Source organism: Maylandia zebra, linkage group LG11 (genome assembly GCF_041146795.1).
Source record: "Maylandia zebra isolate NMK-2024a linkage group LG11, Mzebra_GT3a, whole genome shotgun sequence".
Taxonomy (NCBI): Eukaryota; Metazoa; Chordata; class Actinopteri; order Cichliformes; family Cichlidae; genus Maylandia; species Maylandia zebra.
The window spans coordinates 26,589,758-26,607,526 of record NC_135177.1 but is presented as its reverse complement, the minus strand read 5'-3'; positions in this window follow the sequence as shown (position 1 = coordinate 26,607,526).

Genomic DNA, 17,769 nt, shown 5'->3' with positions numbered 1-17,769 from the left:
CAATAACCACAAAGACTAAATCTGTACAGGTAATGAACTTTTTCTTGAAGTAAGTCTCAAGATCAGATATTTTAGGATATCACAGTGTTGACCACCAAATAAACGGCCTCAAGCTAAAAAAATAAATTGAATAGTGTTCTAAGATATCTCAAGACCAATTATCTTGAAACAGCTTGATAACAGTGTTTATCTTTAATGAGAAACAAATGACATCTCATTCTAAAACAGGATATTGTCTTTTCTAAATTCATTTTGGCAGTGTGCAAACTACTTCAACCGTTGCTTGAAGGCTTGTATAAGAAGTCTGCTGCAGTTTGGAATAAATCCAAAAGGATGAATATGAAACATTGTGTGCATAAGGGGTCCCAGAAGTCTTTAAGTAAAGGTTTAATGTGTGGCTTAGAGAGCCGGCAATCTGCATTAAACTTTAAAGTCTAAGATTCCCCTCGCGAGAGTGTCCATCACTAAGATCCTGACTTCCTAAAAGCTACAGGATCCCTATCAAGACTTGCTCACCTCTCTACGATTGCTGTAGGGCATGGGTTCAGTAAAAAAAAAAAAAAAAAAAAAAAAGTTTAACAGCAACTTTCCAAGTATACTCTTAAAGACCAAACAAACACACTTGTACATTAATTTCAGGAACACTTACACAAGTTGTCCCATATCGTCATCAAACTGGATGATCTGTGTTTCCTTGTTTCTGTGCTAATAGACCTTTTAACACAGCAGATACTTTATTTTGTCTTGTCACAGTACGAAAAGAAATAAATTACAGGCGTAATTAATTATGGCTCAGTTTCATTAAGGTTCCCTGTAAGCCATGATAGTGATGCACAAAACCAGGACCGCCACTAAGTCGAGTGCAGCCATTATACTATATACTTCTCTACTTTCGCTATTGTGATTAAAAAGACAACGTCAGTCTAGTTTGTTGAAATTCTCTTCCAGTCGCTTTCATCATTGAAAATGTGTTTAGTTTGTTGCATGGCCATTCAGCTGTACCCATCGTGTAAGCAGAAGACCTACAATCTTGCTAAAAAGTGCAAATCACTCAAATAATAACAGCAGTTCTCCACTTTGACTCCAGTCTCTCTCAAAGGCCACATTGCCATTAGTTATATCTCAAAAATAGCCTCCATAAATTAATTTCAAAGTGCCTTTAAAAATAAAACTGATTATGTAACACGTCAAACATCCCTTGGGTGTCTTAGACTACAGATTTTTTTTTTGTGATGAAAGGAAAATGACCTACCAGGAAATCCTCCTGTCGCTCTCCTTCACACATTATTAAACCTATCACCGTCCTTAAAACTCCCAACCATCACCCTCCTAACTCTTAGCTCTTGTCCCCATTTTACCCTCTTCCAAGTGCAGAGACAGACAAGACAGATTTAATCAGATGTTTTCTCTTCCCCTCTGCTGTGATCCACTCATCAGGAGTGGGAGACAAGGAGAGCTGTGCGTGTGCAGCAGGGGGGTGACCCAAAGCGATGATGACATAATTAATGGCAAATTAATGCTCCACCTGAGCGCCAACATCACCTCATCTCCCTCTTGTATTTCTTCTCACCTTCACCTCACTATCTCTGGCTTTCCTTCCTCTCTTACTTCGTTATTTCCTGCCAACACACATCGAGCCTGATTCATCCATCCTCCCTCTTCTTCTCCTATCTAACCGCATGCGGCCTAATCTTACACATGGGGGAGCTCATTGCAGCATTGTGCTACTGCGCAGCAACTAGCTTAACTCACTTGCACACAGTAAGGTGTGGAGTGCTAATAGGGAATGGGAGGCGTTGGGGGTGGGGGGGGGAGGTGGAAGGGTGGGGGGAGGTCTGGTAGAGCGGGGGCCTGATTGGTGTCTCTAATTATGGCTTGATACTAAAGAGTAATTAATGAGTTTGTGGCTGATGGCAGCAGCTTTAGAGCATCAGACTCGATCGCAGGAGATAAGCGCTGTTTCTGCTGAGGCCACGCGAGATCCCGGGGGACAAGCATAGATACAGGCACACAGTCACGCACAGATGCAAACTGCTAATGTATTCATGGAGCATGATGCTGAGGTGATTTCTGGATAAATAACATATCTTTTGATGTCCTTTTCTGAACCAATCGCCAAGGAGGAGTGAAAAATTAATGTATGGTACAGCCCTGCTTTAGAGTGGTGGATAGTTGATAGCCTTTAGTTCAAACCAGATGTTGGAAAGCATTTCCAGTGTGCGAAGAACCTCACCACCTGAAGGTCACAAGTTGTAGCCTACCATTTTTATACCATATCATTGCCATTTTAAGCTTATTTTGGCACTATTTGCAAGTGAACATCACATGCAGTACTTTGGGCAAAAAAAGTACAATAAAAACATGGATGGAAGAAGAATCCACTCCAGTTTATGAGGTTTTGGGCTGCTTTTGAATGTTTTTCTGTCTTTTACTTTAAGGCTATAGGGGCATAAACCTGCCTAGATAAAAACTGAATATAAGACTCTTTACATTTATTTCAGACTGAATGTGGTGAATAAAAAAGTGTTTATCCAGATACGTAAAACCTGGACTTCAACATCAAATGGACCATTCTTACATAGAGGACACCCAGTAGTTCAATGCAGCCGCCAATGCAGTTTGTGTACAAAACATATTCTTGAATTTAAGCTAGAAAACCCCCTCAAGACAAACAAGTCTATTAAATAACTTAGAAGACAAGAAACTAACCCATAAGAATACTAAGACTGGTCTAATAATCATCACATATATTTAGCATGGTTTGCTATGGTAGCTGTGGAGTCTGTGATGTTATGTCTGTTGAAAAATTGCTTTGTACTTACTTATTTATTTATTTCCATCAAATTGATTCGAAGATTTTATTTGTGGTTAAAAATTTCCCACCATTATTAAAACTTGGAAGCATTTTGTTTAGAGCACGTATTTTGTTTTTCTTCCGATAATCTGAAAATCTGCAGCAAAACTAAAATCATGAATTTTGTTATTACTGTTATTCGTAGCTTTGTGAGAGAAAGTTGAGCGATGCTGTGAGGGACAATATCTGTGCTTTTGGCAGTGTGAGTGTGTATTTAGCTGCAGGAGACAAAGACAGAGGAAGCTTAAATATGTGTGTGGTTGTGGGAGACAAGGATCGAGAGAGAGAGGGAGGGAGAGAGAGAGAGAGAGAGAGGGAGGGAGAGAGAGAGAGAGAGAGAGGGAGGGAGAGAGAGAGAGAGAGAGAGACAGCGTGCTGAGGAGCGTCTCTAAAACAGGGGCAGCTGTAGTGTAGTTAATGAGCCCTGCAGTCGAAAGCCCAGTGAGCGAGCATGTTGTGTGTGCATGTGTGTCTCGCAGAGAGATAGAGACAGTAAATGTGTGTGCTCTCATGTGAGCGAGGTGAGTTACCCAATGTGCAGTCTTGCTTGACCCTCAGTCATCCTGTCACCTGGAACCAACGGGCCTTGGAGAAGAGAGGGCGGGAGGGAGGGTGTGGGGATAAAACAGAGACAGTGAGGAAGAGTTTTTGGGAAAAAAAAAAAAAGGCGGCGCCTCTCAGTCAGCTGAATAACTGGAGCAGACTTTCAGCATGGCTGCTAACAAGCTCTCTGTCTCTCTTCCACTCTCTCCCTTTCTCACCCACAGTTCCCTTTCATTTCTCTCTGTCTCGTTACCCCTTAGTTTCTTTGACCTTTCCAAAGTGGCACTTTAATGAACAGAGAGTGTGCATTCAGTGACCAGGTTACCATAAGAGATGCCTGACAAGAGCTCCTTATTATAAAACCTATGTAAAGAGACAAAGAAAGAGTAAGAGGAAGGCCTCTGGTGAGATAAGCTACTGCTTTTCACAGCTCAACCCCACAGGGAACCGAGCTGACAGGCGATATGAAGCCCGCTACCTTTATAGGAGCATGCTAGATGCTAACAGCTGCCCCTTCAGTGGCTCCTTAACCTGTTAATGCCAAGTGTATCATAGTCGATACATGAGTTTTTATACGTTTTTGAGACTTCTACGTCGTCAGTGAGATTTGTTTTCCCCTAAAAAACTCAAATAAATTGCAGAAAGTATTTTTAAGCTATAAACTGCAAAAAAAGGCCTCACCTTACTAGCAAATATGATACGATTAAAATATGACACGATTTATTTATTTATTTATTTTTAACAGTGACACTGGGAAAAAATAAATCTACTTCATGCTATGTAGAGATGCAACTGAGCATTCGCAAAAATATGCTAATTCACGACATGGTTACATGTTTTAACTTATGTTGTTATTGTGAATGGAAGCTACTGAGTCTGTCTGCTGAATTCTATCAAGCTGTCTAGTTGACAATGCATCTTTTTTATATATATTCATTGTGAATATGGGTTTAAGGGCGCTATTCATCACAGAATTATTATTTTCTTTACCAAAAAAAAGGAAGAAAAAAAAAAGAAACACAAACTATGCCCTGAGCTGTAGTTCACTAGAAGACTGTAACTGACACTGGCAACAACAAACAAAAAAAAATACAAATAAATTAAAAAAAATGTTTTTAGAGTATACTTGTACAGATTTAAACAGTGACGGTCTTCAAGCTGATCTATAATAAGCTCTATATAAATAAATCTCACATTCATCCATTCATTTCATTGAAATGATTGAACTAATTTTCAGTGTGGAAACTTGGCGAGTCACATAAGGATATCGAACATGCGTAGTTGGTGGATGTTTACTTTTAATTCGGGAAATGTTGAAACATCCTATAGAATAACTAAACGTAGTGGAAATGCATATTAGCAAACACACAAACTGGGTATTTCTAGTGACTTTGCCAGTGGAGAGGTCTCTTCAAAACAACAGCGGGCCCCCTGGTGTTAGAGGTTCCTGTGTTGGAGATCTGCCATAGGCCTGCCTATCAGGACATGAAATGGGGCCTCTGCAAGCAAAGTGGGTATTCTTGTGGATTTGGAGGGCAGTTTTTTTTTCAGTTTGTGAGAGTAGAGCCCTAACAGGCAATCACAGCAGAGGAGGGTGTGTGTATGAGGGCATCCATCATAATATTGTCTACCTAAGGGCCAGTTTCTCACACACTTGAATTACAGGGATAGCACACTGACAGCGGCACACACTGTCACTCACAAACAGGAGAAACACACAGTCATTCCCCACAAGTACCCCTCAGAAACACACATATACCAGTGGGTATACCAGTGCCTTTCCACACTGCTTCCACACACCTCCTAGACACACTGCCACATATGCACCCCCCAGTCACACGCTGTCCGCACACACAAACCTTGCCTTTTGCTATTCCCTGAGCTGGAGCAGCAGCAGCACCAGGCAGGCAGACAGGATACGGTGTCTCGTACAGAGGAGTGCGGTGTGGTGGTGGTGGTGATGCTTTGCTGAGAGGATTGGTCCAGTCTAGACGGAGGCGATAGACATCTCATTAGGCTCTCGCTTGCTCTCTCTCTCCTCTGAAGCACCCGTTGGCTAGCAGCCTGTCCTCACACTGAAGGCCAGAAAAGAGAGGAAAGGAGAGAGAAAGAAGGAGAGGTGAAGGCTTGTATAACAAGTGGAGGAGAGGAAAGGTTGGAGAGAAGAGGAGACAAGGAGAAAAATTGTAATGGAAAGAAAGGAGGGAGAGGCAGATGAAATGAGGAAGATGGGAGGAGGGAGCAAAGGAGGGGAAATTAGACAATGATAATAGCAATAATAGTCTTGATCCTCCAGGAAGCCCACTCCCAGAGGCTCCTTTTCTCTCTCTCTCTCTCCTTCTCTTTCTGTCTCATGCTCTTTCTCTTCTTCAATCCCTCTGCTACCCTCCCTCCTATCTTCCCTCCTGCTGCTGTTTCACTCTTAATTAATTTCTCACTACTCACCAGAGCCCAAAGCTGTAGCTCTCCTCAGCCGGCCTCCGAGACTGCTCTCAGATCAGCACTTCCATTGCCTTGGAGCTACAGCAGCTCATCTCTGCTTATACTTTGTTGGGCCTCAAATTATTGCTGAAGGTAGACCCACTCTGTGACATTGCCACGAGGTATAGATCTACACTTAGATCAGTTTCAGTTGCATAAATTACTGTTAGATCTGGCGCTGTGGCTTTACGGAGGTCAGCTGACGTTCTGTTTAGTGTGGCACATTCAAATGACCTGAACTCAAATCAGATTGTTTTCCAGGTCTGAACCAGTGCCATCCACCTCATCTGTGTGCCTGACCTGATGCAAAGAAATCCAAACTAATTCCACAAGAAACAAACTTTTACAAAATGCCTCTTAAACTACCTCACTTAGAAACGAAAGCAACTGAATTTTGGTGGATATTAAAGGATTATTCTGCTTAATTATAACTGGGAAATCCTTCTTTTAGGTTAAAATCAAGATTTTACTGAACAACATTGAAATGAGCACTCAGATGGACATACTTTAAAATAAAGCCCACACCATTCATCGTATACATTAATGATCCCTTGCAGCTCTCTCATCCAAGTTTCTAGATTTTATATGAAGAGATGAAAGTGTCAGGTATTTCATAACAAAGAATTTTGTTTTTAAATGAGACAATGACATCCAGGCAGCACCTGAGCTACAGCTGTGTATGAATGAAAGACAAATTATACGGCGCTTTCTCCTGCTAAGGTTGAGAAGTGTAATCCACGTGCATTTTGCTTTATCATCCCTTTTATCTTTAAGTGCATAAACCCCATGATTAGAATTCGCTAGTGTACTTCTACCACATCTTACAGACTGACTCCAATAATCAACATTGACTGTGTATGGTGTACTAATTATGCACACATTCAGTTTTTATGTGTAATTTGGATGTGGATGTTGTTTGGATGTGCTCATTTACTGTTTTTTTCCCTCTAAATGACGTGGTATAGATAATCTAAGTAAACTGCTGGTTTGTGCGCAGCCTGTCCAATCATATGTTTGTGTCTTTTTCCAGTGTCGCTGTTTTCCCAGTTTTAGCAGCAGACTTTATCATGGTTTCACAGTCAATATGAAATGGAATAATATAAAACTACTGCAGTAACAACCAGGTTGTAATAAAATGAATTACTCCTTGAACCCATTGCACTCTAATGACAAAATACACTTAATCTTTCCTTACATCAGCATCTAAACACAAACACGAGCACACACACACACACACACACACACACACACACACACACACACACACACACACACACACACACACACCCATACACACTTAGCCCTCCGACCTTTGCCTTTCTCCCTAATTCCCAGGCCATGGTAATCCTAGCCCAGGGCATACCCTTAAGTGCTCACTGAAGCTATTCCTGCTAGCTTCCTTAAGCATTAAGAAGAGAGAACGGGCCCTGACCCAAGGTTTACCATCATCCACCCACACTCTCTCTCACACACAGTCTATCTTGTACCCCTGAGCACCAGGTCTCTTCCCACAGCAGAAATAGAGATAAAGAGATTCCTTCATTTCTGTGCTTCCTATAGCAGTAATTGTTCAGTGAGTTTGAGGAAGCTTGGTAGGGCTAAAGAAAGCAAAAAAAAAAAAAAAGCAAGAAATTCAGCAGGCATTCTCAAGGTCGCTCCACAATGTGTGTAAAAGGGAGACAGAGGAGGAAAAATGCTTGGATGAGCTCAAGGCCATCCGTGTATTACATCCTTCCTTGGGGAACTAATCACTATTGGCCTTTAGGTTTCACCTTTAACCCCTGTGACCACCAAGTGGGCCACGTAGTAAATCCTATAAGGTATCCACACTCACAATGTTTATCGCTCCCCTTAGAGACCACCTGGCCTATCTATCCCAGTGAGTGCATTTGATTTGCATGGATATTCTCGGCTTTGAGCAGTAACCTGATTATCTTAAATGCCACATTACGAGAAACCTGCACTGCTAAGGTGGAATGAGCGGTGAAGACAAAGATAGTTAGCGTGTTTTTAACACAAATTTCTAGACTGTGGTTTTGTCTATATTGGACTGGATTTAGACAAAAACCTCAGACACAAAGAATACACTGTAGCAGCTCTGTTTGTAGGAAAGGAAGGATCATTAATCAAGGTAATATGTGCTTCAATTCAAAGACTGAGTAAAAGTGAAAAGTTTATATACGTCTCTTTCCACTGCTTAACAGTAAACTGTTTGTAAAATTCACATCCATGCACACAATAACCAGATTTTGCTCTATAATTGGGTTTCCTTTGTGCATATAAGTGTGCTCATTCTCTCCATTTGACCAGATCTTGTCCTATCCAGCTTGCTTTAGACAATTGTGTTTTGATTGGTGGTTGTTTTTTTTTATTTTTTAACAGAACCTTATACAACCTCCCTTTAATTATTTGTCTATTACTTCAGCCTCTATATCCACTTCTCCTCTCCTCTGCTCTATCCTCTGCTTCCTTCCCTGGTTAAATGAGCCACAGGGGAGCATCAGACAAGCCTTAACCTAGCAGATGGAGCTTCCAGCTGGGTTAGAAGGAGAAAGAGAGAAACCATACCTTGTAATTGTATAGATTGTGCAAAGAAGGGCTCACAAGAAAAGATCCTTATCTTTAAAGTCAAATATGTTTGTTGAGTTTGTACACATTTCGTAGTATGCCATAGACCATGTTTTCCAGGTTTCTATACCAGTCTTCACAGTTTTAGAACACCCTAATATATGAGCTGTAGTACTCTGATATGAACCACAATGTTGTGGAGAGGAAACACATTATCTAGGTGTCTGGTACCTGTCTGAAAAAACAGATTAGTCAGAATCCAGACAGAATTAGACAGAATCTTGTAATAGTAATCTACATGCTGAGGCAAAAGTAGAGCCTTACACTGGAAATACAAAGGATAAGCAAGGTCTCACTTGTTGCATCCTTTACTGGGAAAAAAGAAACTAAACCCATCAGTGGGATTAGATGCATCAGTACTAATAAACCTTAAAGCTACAGTCTGTTTGTCTTGTGTAGAAAATACTTCTTCACTGACCGCACGCATTAACAGGGATTATAAAATAGTAAGGTATACAGAGAAACAAATAATAGACTTATTAATTCGTCTTCCTGGAACCTAAATACTTATTGCGGCCTTTTCTGTTATATGTACTTTGTTCTGCTTGTTCACCGGTTCCCTGGAAACTTAAAAAATCACTTCTATTCCCATCAGGGTGTGACCACATGACAAGCAAGGACCATATCCAGGGATTTACTCTGTCTATTATTTTGCACAAATTGTGCACATGTGTCAAAAATACTCCCTTTGATTGCACTGCTTACAAAGCAGTTGCATGAGACAGGTCCCTGAACCACACCAAAGGCATACCTAATACATGTGAACAGACTTTCTCATAGTTCTTGTTGTGTCTCCTAACCTGATGGAAATTAAGCTGAAGACAAATTCCCAGATACGATTTCTTAAAGTCATATGTCATCTTATTAGCTTCCAATTACTACTTTAATTTGAAACACATGTGGGCATGGTTATATTTGAAATCACAAAAAGCTATTAACTTCAGCATGATAGCACATCCCTGCATTTCAGTGTAGCCTAAAGCTGTCATTTGCACTATATAACAGTTCTTCAGTAAAAATCTAATAATTGGAAGAAATAATAGTCATACGGTATGAACAAATTGTGCAGGACTGAACCAATGAATGAGTCGATCACTCTGCTGGCTAAGTTGGAGAAACTATGTATCTTGTACATGTGATGACATGATGTCTATGGGTATACGTTAAAGGTTAAGAAGAGGTATGTTGATACAGATAACCAAAAATACGCTGCTTTTTATACCTTGAGATATACATTTGCACACCACTTATGTGTTAAGATGATTCAGTTTGAAACAGTAGCTGAATTCACACAAAAGGGCTAATCTGGTACTGTTATTGTCCATGTATCTAAGTCTTCAGTGCCATCTGTGCGGAATGAGGCATCCCGCTACATCTTTACTTATTCTTCTTGTTCTCACATTTATAATAACACCATTATAACCTACTGTATAAGAAATTTCAAAGTGCTGTCAGCGGTCTACAGTGGCATCTCATTCATTAAGATTTGAAAAGCCCCGAGGTGAACTAAAATCAGAAATCCTATTGTGTACAGGGGGGCTGGGGGAGGGAAAAGGTAAGGGGTTCCACAGTACAGGCTAAGGGTGAGCAGACAAGCGGGCCGAGTAGACAGGGACTTCTCCCTAACCTCTCACCCATGAACACTGACACTAATTGAGAGGTCCATGAAATATAGATCATCTCTACAGTGGCAACCCATCGGTCTCCCTCTCTATCTCTGTTCCAGTGTTCCTCATGTCCTCCGTCTGCCCGCTTGAGTGACTCGAGATCAAGATTGCATGCAGACGCCGTGTTGGCATGTGCATGCCTCGCTTCACACTAGGTATATCAGGGATGGTCCAATGGGCATGATCAGCCAGGCTGGATGGTCAGTGTGTGAGACAAAGAAATGGACAGAAAGGAAGAAAGTAGTCTTGCATGACTGCAGTAGACAGTAATATGGGACTTGAGGAAAAGAGAGAATATTTTTTTAAGTATCTAAGGATATCTGCTTGTGTGTTCCTACTTGGTCAAAATTTCTTTGCATACAATTTTAGATCTAAGTTAAGGTTGTGTGTGTGTGTGTGGGTTTTTTTTTTTTAAATGTATTTATTTATTCTGACTGTCCACATCAGAAGGAGCATCTTTACCACCAAGATGTTATCGTGGGCAAGAATGTGATGGGATGAAATGTAGTAAACTGGAAACATATGACCCAAAAGGATGCGCACCCAAATTCTCATAGTATTGTTGACAAATTTGGGTGACACTGCACTTGCCACCCACTGTACTAGTGGGTGGCAAAGAAGGCTGTGGGAAAATGTTGAGAAGCTGGCAGTCTCAGTCGAGGTCAAATACACCACGTCGTTTTGGTAGTGAATGGATTTTGGATGTACAGAGTGCCGCCGTATACTAAGCATGATTTTGATGTTGAATGAATATGCAATTGTTAATTTTACTGCTGGCACAGAGTTATTTAGCCAAGTTGAGTTTAGTGGATGGGCATGTAGCATTTCCAACTTCTCTTTCAGACTTTAACTAATAGTGTAACATTTTGAAGATATTACTTGCTTATTTGGTTTCTTGAAATCTTTATGAGAGCAGCAGCCAGTTATATTAGCACAAACAGCTCAAAACTGGCATATTGCGCTGCTAAGGAGTGCGTATGACTCCACCGGGCCAATTTTACACTTCACTTATGAAACAAATTTAATATAAGGTGTTAATAAGTGAGTTTCAAAGTGCTGGAAGGCAGATGTTACCTTTATTTTGTTCAGAGCCGGCCGAGATATTTTCCCTGCTTTCAGCCTTTGTCCTTTGTCAAGCTAATCTGCTTTTAGCTGTAACTGTGCTCTACAGTCAGCTTTAGGACAGGTGTCCAGTGAATTTTGATTATTATTATTATTAATATTTTTGTCAGACAAATTTCTCTTGTGACATTTAGTGCAAAATTTAAATCATATTTGCAAAGCATGGTCCAGATTGAGTGGAAATCACATCAAACGGACATTGTCAGAAGCACAAGAGAGCCCGTACACAAACATTGGTAACAAGTCCTGACTCTGTGGATTCACTGGATTCAATGCCTATGTGTGGATTCAGAATGCTTATGTGGGGTGAGTTTTGTAGTTCAACTCCCTACAGATGAGTTTGCTGTGTTATGAGTGGAAGTTAGTCTGTAAAGGTGTTTTTATGTATGTGCTTGTCTGAGGACACAGAAGGATGAAGAGTTCACTAACCTACAAAAGAGCTGCTTTGAGGCCAGTGTTAGGATACAGATAGAGGACAGCTTCCACCTTGAACTCCACACAAAACATGCCTACATCACATTTACTGGGAAATTGCAATATAATCTTAACTCTTCTGTCCTTTCCTCTGCTCTTTTAATCCATCTGTCTTTCTCAAATAATCAAATTTTCAAATAATTTCCTTTACTTCATTTTAAATCAAGTGATTCTGATAGATTCCATGTGTAAAAAAAATATCTTTTCAAAAAGTACGATTACGCATCAGACTTGTAAAGCTGTCCTAAAGTGGGTATCTCCAGTGCATACACATAACCTACTGTCCCAGCTTTCGAGCATTCCTGGCAAATGTTGCTTACCATCAGCACTTTGCCTTGGCTGTCAGTCGTCTCCCTGCTCGCTCCGATGGCGGGCTCACACGCAAGTGGGAAATCATGCCTGTGTGCTATTGTGTGCACAAGTGTGTGTTTCGCAGCTCTCATGTGCAGATGTACTTGACTGTTGGAGCACATGTGTGTTTGTGCATGATCAGCTGAAAAAGCTGAGCATCATTGTGGAACCGGTACAATGGAACAATTCTGAGTGTAGCTCGGTGAAAGAGCTCACTCTGTCTGGGAATAAGAGATCTTACTTTAGATGGAATACCCATGCTCAATTTTGCCCTTTTACAGATGATAAGTGACATAAGCTGACACTGAGGCCAGCCATGCAGTCAATTGTGGAGCTGTGGAAAGCCATTCTGGCCCACTCCAGCAGTGTTAAGCCCCTTTAAATCTCATTATCTCCCTCATCGGAATCTGCAGTGCATTTTCCACCAAATGTCACATTATAATTTGTAAGAATCCAGATCAGTCATACTTTTCTTTACAGGTAAGTGTGAGAAAATTAATGTAGTGAGCTCCTGGAGAAAGTCGGGCTATGGCCGAAAGGAAACAGATGGACAGTAGTGAGTGCTTGGTGTCACTGTCCAATAACTTCTTCCTTCATCTATTTTTTTTTGTATTATCAGCTTTTCTGTATACTGTGTGGAAGCTTCATATGGACTACTGTACATTAAAACGAAATATTCCCATCCTTTGTACTTTGATCCTCTTTTGCTTTTTAAAAAATATATATTTTATCGTCTCTTTGCTGCATATGTTTCCATATGCTGTAACACTCTACTGCAATAATGAAAACAAATATAATAAATCTTATGCAAGCCACTATATCATTATCCTCTTTTCCTCATTTATTTAGGATCTCAACATGCTTAGGGTGGAAAATCCCCAGAGAACAGAGTGTAGAAATTAAACTACATCTGCTTTAAAGGCCATGCACTACCACACAAGTGTTTTCAATTACCCTGCTGATTAGACCTCTAGTTAGGTCAAAGCTGGGTGGATCTGTGCTGGGAAATACTTCATGTGAAATAAAACTATGAACCATTGGGGATGATAACAGTGTATATGCAGTGTTGGGGAGTAACGGAATAAATGTACCGCCATTACGTATTTAAAATACAAAATATGAGTAACAGTATTCCGTTACAGTTACCGTTTAAAAACGGGGTATTCAGAATACAGTTACTTTGTTGAAATAAGTGGATTACACGGCGGTCTTTTCCTGTTTGACATGTTAGGCTATCCCCTCTCTATTTTTGGTAATTCCACGCCGGTGGAAACCCAGACAAAACATGCATTAAGGGGCTCAAATGCCTGTGTCTCAATCTCACGTCTCATAATGACGTGAAGAAATATTTTTTAAAATTATTTAATATGAAGGCAATAAGACAGTGTCACAGGCATCGCCCTAAAGAATGTAGCCTCATGGGCGAGCAGAAACGGGAGATGGAAGCATGTAAATATAATAATAACCACTGCAGCCAAAAAGAGTGTCTGACGAGCCCAGTTGTAAGTAAGCTATTAAGACTCGACTGTACACATTTTCGTGTTTTCCTCTGAAACATTAAGTTGTGTTGGAGCAGCCTTTCAACGTCTCTTGCTAGCAAAGTTGACCCAGACAACAAAGTAAAGCTAGTACGAGCCCGACACGGAACTTGATGTATTAGCCAGAGTTCCCTTTATGGTTTTACGGTTTTACGCCTTTACGGTTCGGAGCCGCGGACCTGTTTTATATACACCCTACTGTTACTCATTTTATATTAAGATTTAAATCTCTAGTTAGTAATGGTATGGCGAGTAACCTTCAGTAATAGTAATAAATCACACAGAAATAGTACATTCATGTAGTTGTAAAAAAGCATGATAATATATTATATAATCCAAAGTATTGAGAATACGTTACGTTACTCAATGAGAGTAGGGCATGTATTCTGTAATCTGTGGTGGAATACTCTTTAAAAGTAACCTTCCCAACACTGTGTATATGTGTAAAAAGAAGAAAGAAGCAGAGGCAAATGAAGACCAGTTTTCAAATAACAACAACACAATCCAAGATCTAATTAAGTCACAAATAGTTGAAGGGACTATGATTAGACCATATATATTAAATTAGCTAATTACCCTGTAAATGATCTGTTAAGTTACCATACATGAATTTAGCACATACTTTGCACTTGCCATATTCCTAATAACCCTTAAACCTAACGATATTTCTCTTGTTTTCTTGAGTAAACAGGAGAAATGTGTTTTTTAGTTTTCTTGATATATATGTTTTTTGTTGTTATTATTATTATTTTTTACAATGCACTATTAAAGTGTTTTGCAGGCTCTTTGGAGTTGTCCCCATGTTTTCCTGCTAAATGGTCACTCTGACTTGTCAAAGCATAATAAGCTTTATTATAACTTTTCACCTGCTCATTCTGCCCTTCTGACAGATTCACACCCTTTGCTGCTATTTTCACTAGAAATATTGGATATTTTGCACATCCAAGTCCTGGTGCTGAGCTAGTAGAGTGGACAGTTTATATTTTGGCTAACTTCACAGCAAACTTTAGTGTAGTTTTGTGTTAAATCATGCTACGAATATTTTCTTTAACTCAGTCTTTCAATTCTAAATGAATTAAACTCTGTCTTATGTTGTAGAATATATGTTCTCATCCAAAATGTAAATGTATACAATAAACAGCCATTCTTCTATACTTTTCTGTAATGCCTTCATTCAGATGGTTCACAGTTTAACCCTGCATCACTGAGATTGTCAGTTTCTTCCTTCACCGATCCCCCTTTCTTTTTCTCTCCGATCCCAGTTCTCCAATTTCCTTTTCTCTCTCTCCCCTCATCCAGGTTTGTCGTCTGCCACTGTGGCATGCTAACACTCTGACAATGCAGGGCGCTGAATAATTGATGTGTGGATGTGAAAGTTTGATGCCTGACTCGCGGGCAGATTGAACCTGCAGGCAGCGTGCCTTTGCCCATCAGCCAACTCTCTGCTCTCTCTCCGACACTCAACACACTTCTCTCCTCTACACATACACACACACTCACCTCAGCAAAGAGTACACATATCTCCCAATGGAACCCCTTCACTTCTTCTCACAAACTCATTGTGAAAACTCTCAGATATTTGCTGCAAGATCCTGTAACTGTTACATATAAAAGCTGATCTCGGACATGTTGCACTTTGCCAAATACTTGCCCTATATCCTTATATTGTCCTGATTTATAGCTGGAATAAACAAATGATGGTTCAGTAAACACCACACATGTGAAAGAGCAAAGAAGTCATTTCATAAAAGCAACCGAAAGGATTTCAGAGCAGAACTCATATAATACAAACCTTATTACAGGATAATGAAACATGCAAAGTCAGACAGTGTTTCACTGGGTGCTTGATATATTACCTCAAGAGTCAGTTCCTCCAGCAACAGCAAACCAGGAAATGTCTTTTAAATATTATTTTCATAACTTGCCTGCAGTGGACACTATATTATTATAGCTAAACAATATATTTCCTCTTGACAGCTTCACGACCTCTGAAAAAGACCTCTGCAGTTTTGTGAAATCAGTTTTGCGATTTCAACAAACTGCAGAAATCACAAAGAGCTGGATATAAAAGATTTACCACAGTCTGAGTAAATTTACATTTGACAAAAAGACAGGATGTAAATAACTGAAATTTAAAAGCAACCCATTTATAAATCTATATACTCATATATATACATTAAAGCATTTGATAGATTCGTGAGTCGTTTAGGCTTTTTTCAGATTAGATCATTGTTGAAATCTAGCTGCACACCTTTGCTGTTCTTTAAAAGATATTCACCTATAACCAAAAGCTGATTAACTATTGTTACCACAGAAGACAACTAGTGACCGCTTCAGCAAAATCATGAAGCATTTGGTTGGTAATTATATTTGAAGGAGACTTTTCTCTTTTCTTCTAATACTCAGTACACGCAGAAATTAAAGATGAAACCAGAGCTAAATTTAGGAGCACATCTTTTACAGCTAAAAATAACTTGGTTGCCAGCACATTATTATATTTAAATGATTGTTTTCCTGAAGTAGGGTGTATATCTGGGAGGTGTATATTACATACAAACCTTCTCAGGTTACATAGTTCTTCCAGTCACAGGGTTAAAGTTGTACAAAGTAATAATTACTGCCTCTGTGAGGAAAGTAGTCATGATGCAACGGATTGGTAGGGAGTTTGTGCTGCTGCTGATTGCCAGGAAACACTGTTTGAGGAATGGGTGGGAAAAAAAATACATTTTCCAATTAATGAATTTGTTGATCATTTTGTCTGTTGGTTACTTTATTATTCTATGACATCTTGAAATTCCTTGTCAAGACTTCAGCTCAAGATCATTTAAAACAAAAAAGGCTGAGAAGCTGCAGGGTTTTAAAAAAACAACAACAAAAAAAACAACAACTATTGGTTATATTTTTGCACTTTACTCCAAACTGCTGACTGCATATATTCCTGCTCAACTGCTCAAATATCAGCCAAACACATGGCAGCAACCCAGTGAATTTAGGCATGAAAGCATGGTCAAGACAACCTGCTGAAGTTCCAACTGAGCAACATCCGAATGGGGAAGAAGTGTGTTTTTAGTGACTTTGAGCATAGCATAGTTGTTGAGTATTTCATAAATTGCTGATCTGCTGGGATTTTCCCACACAATAATCTCCAGGGTTTACAGAGAATGGTCTGAAAAAGAGAAAATATCCAGAAAGCCACAGTTCTCTGGGCAGAAATGCCTTGCTGATGTGAGAGATCAGAGCAGAAAGGCCAGACTGATAGAAAGACGAAGGGAACAGTAATTCAAATAACTTATTACAACCAAGGTATGCATAAGAGCTCAATGCACAACACATCAAGTCTACCTTAGGGATGGACATGCTGACCATGACCACAGTGAACCCAGCTTCTGATGGCTGCTCCAGCAAGGTAATGCACCATCTCACAAAGCTAAGATAATCTCAGACTGGTTTCTTGAACATGACAGTGAGTTCACTGTACCCAAACGGCCTCTACAGTCACCAAATCTGAATCCAATAGAGCACTTTTGGCATGTGGTAGCCCCTTATGGATGAGCAGCTGACAAATCTGCAGCAACTGTGTGATGCTATCATGTTAATATGTGCCAACACTTCTGAGAATTGTTTGCTGCACTTTATTTAATCAATGCCATAAAGAATTAAGGTAACTATGAACGTAAAAAAAATTGGTCCAACCCATTACTGGAATGATGTACCTAATAAAGTGACAGGTGAGTGTACATCCATAGATAAAGCTTCTAGTCATCTTTGTCAGTTACCACACCTGCTAGATACTAAGAGGAAAAAATAATTTATGATTATCACCATTGGATCTAGGAGTTACATACATTTAAAGTGCCTTGATGTGAGCATTAAAAAATATCTACCAGGTCTTCTGAGTGCTTGTACTGCTTTAAATATGATGTGAAAATCACAGTTTATGCCCTACGGATTTCTGTCTCATATTGATCCCTCGGGTCAGAACTGAAATGAGTCCAGAACTGAGCTTCATCTTAATGGAATCCAGATGGCTTAAGGCAGCAGGTGACGACTCCAGGTGAGTTTCACCTGCTAATGACGATCCTAATGGTAAAGTACACAAAGTGAGTTCTTG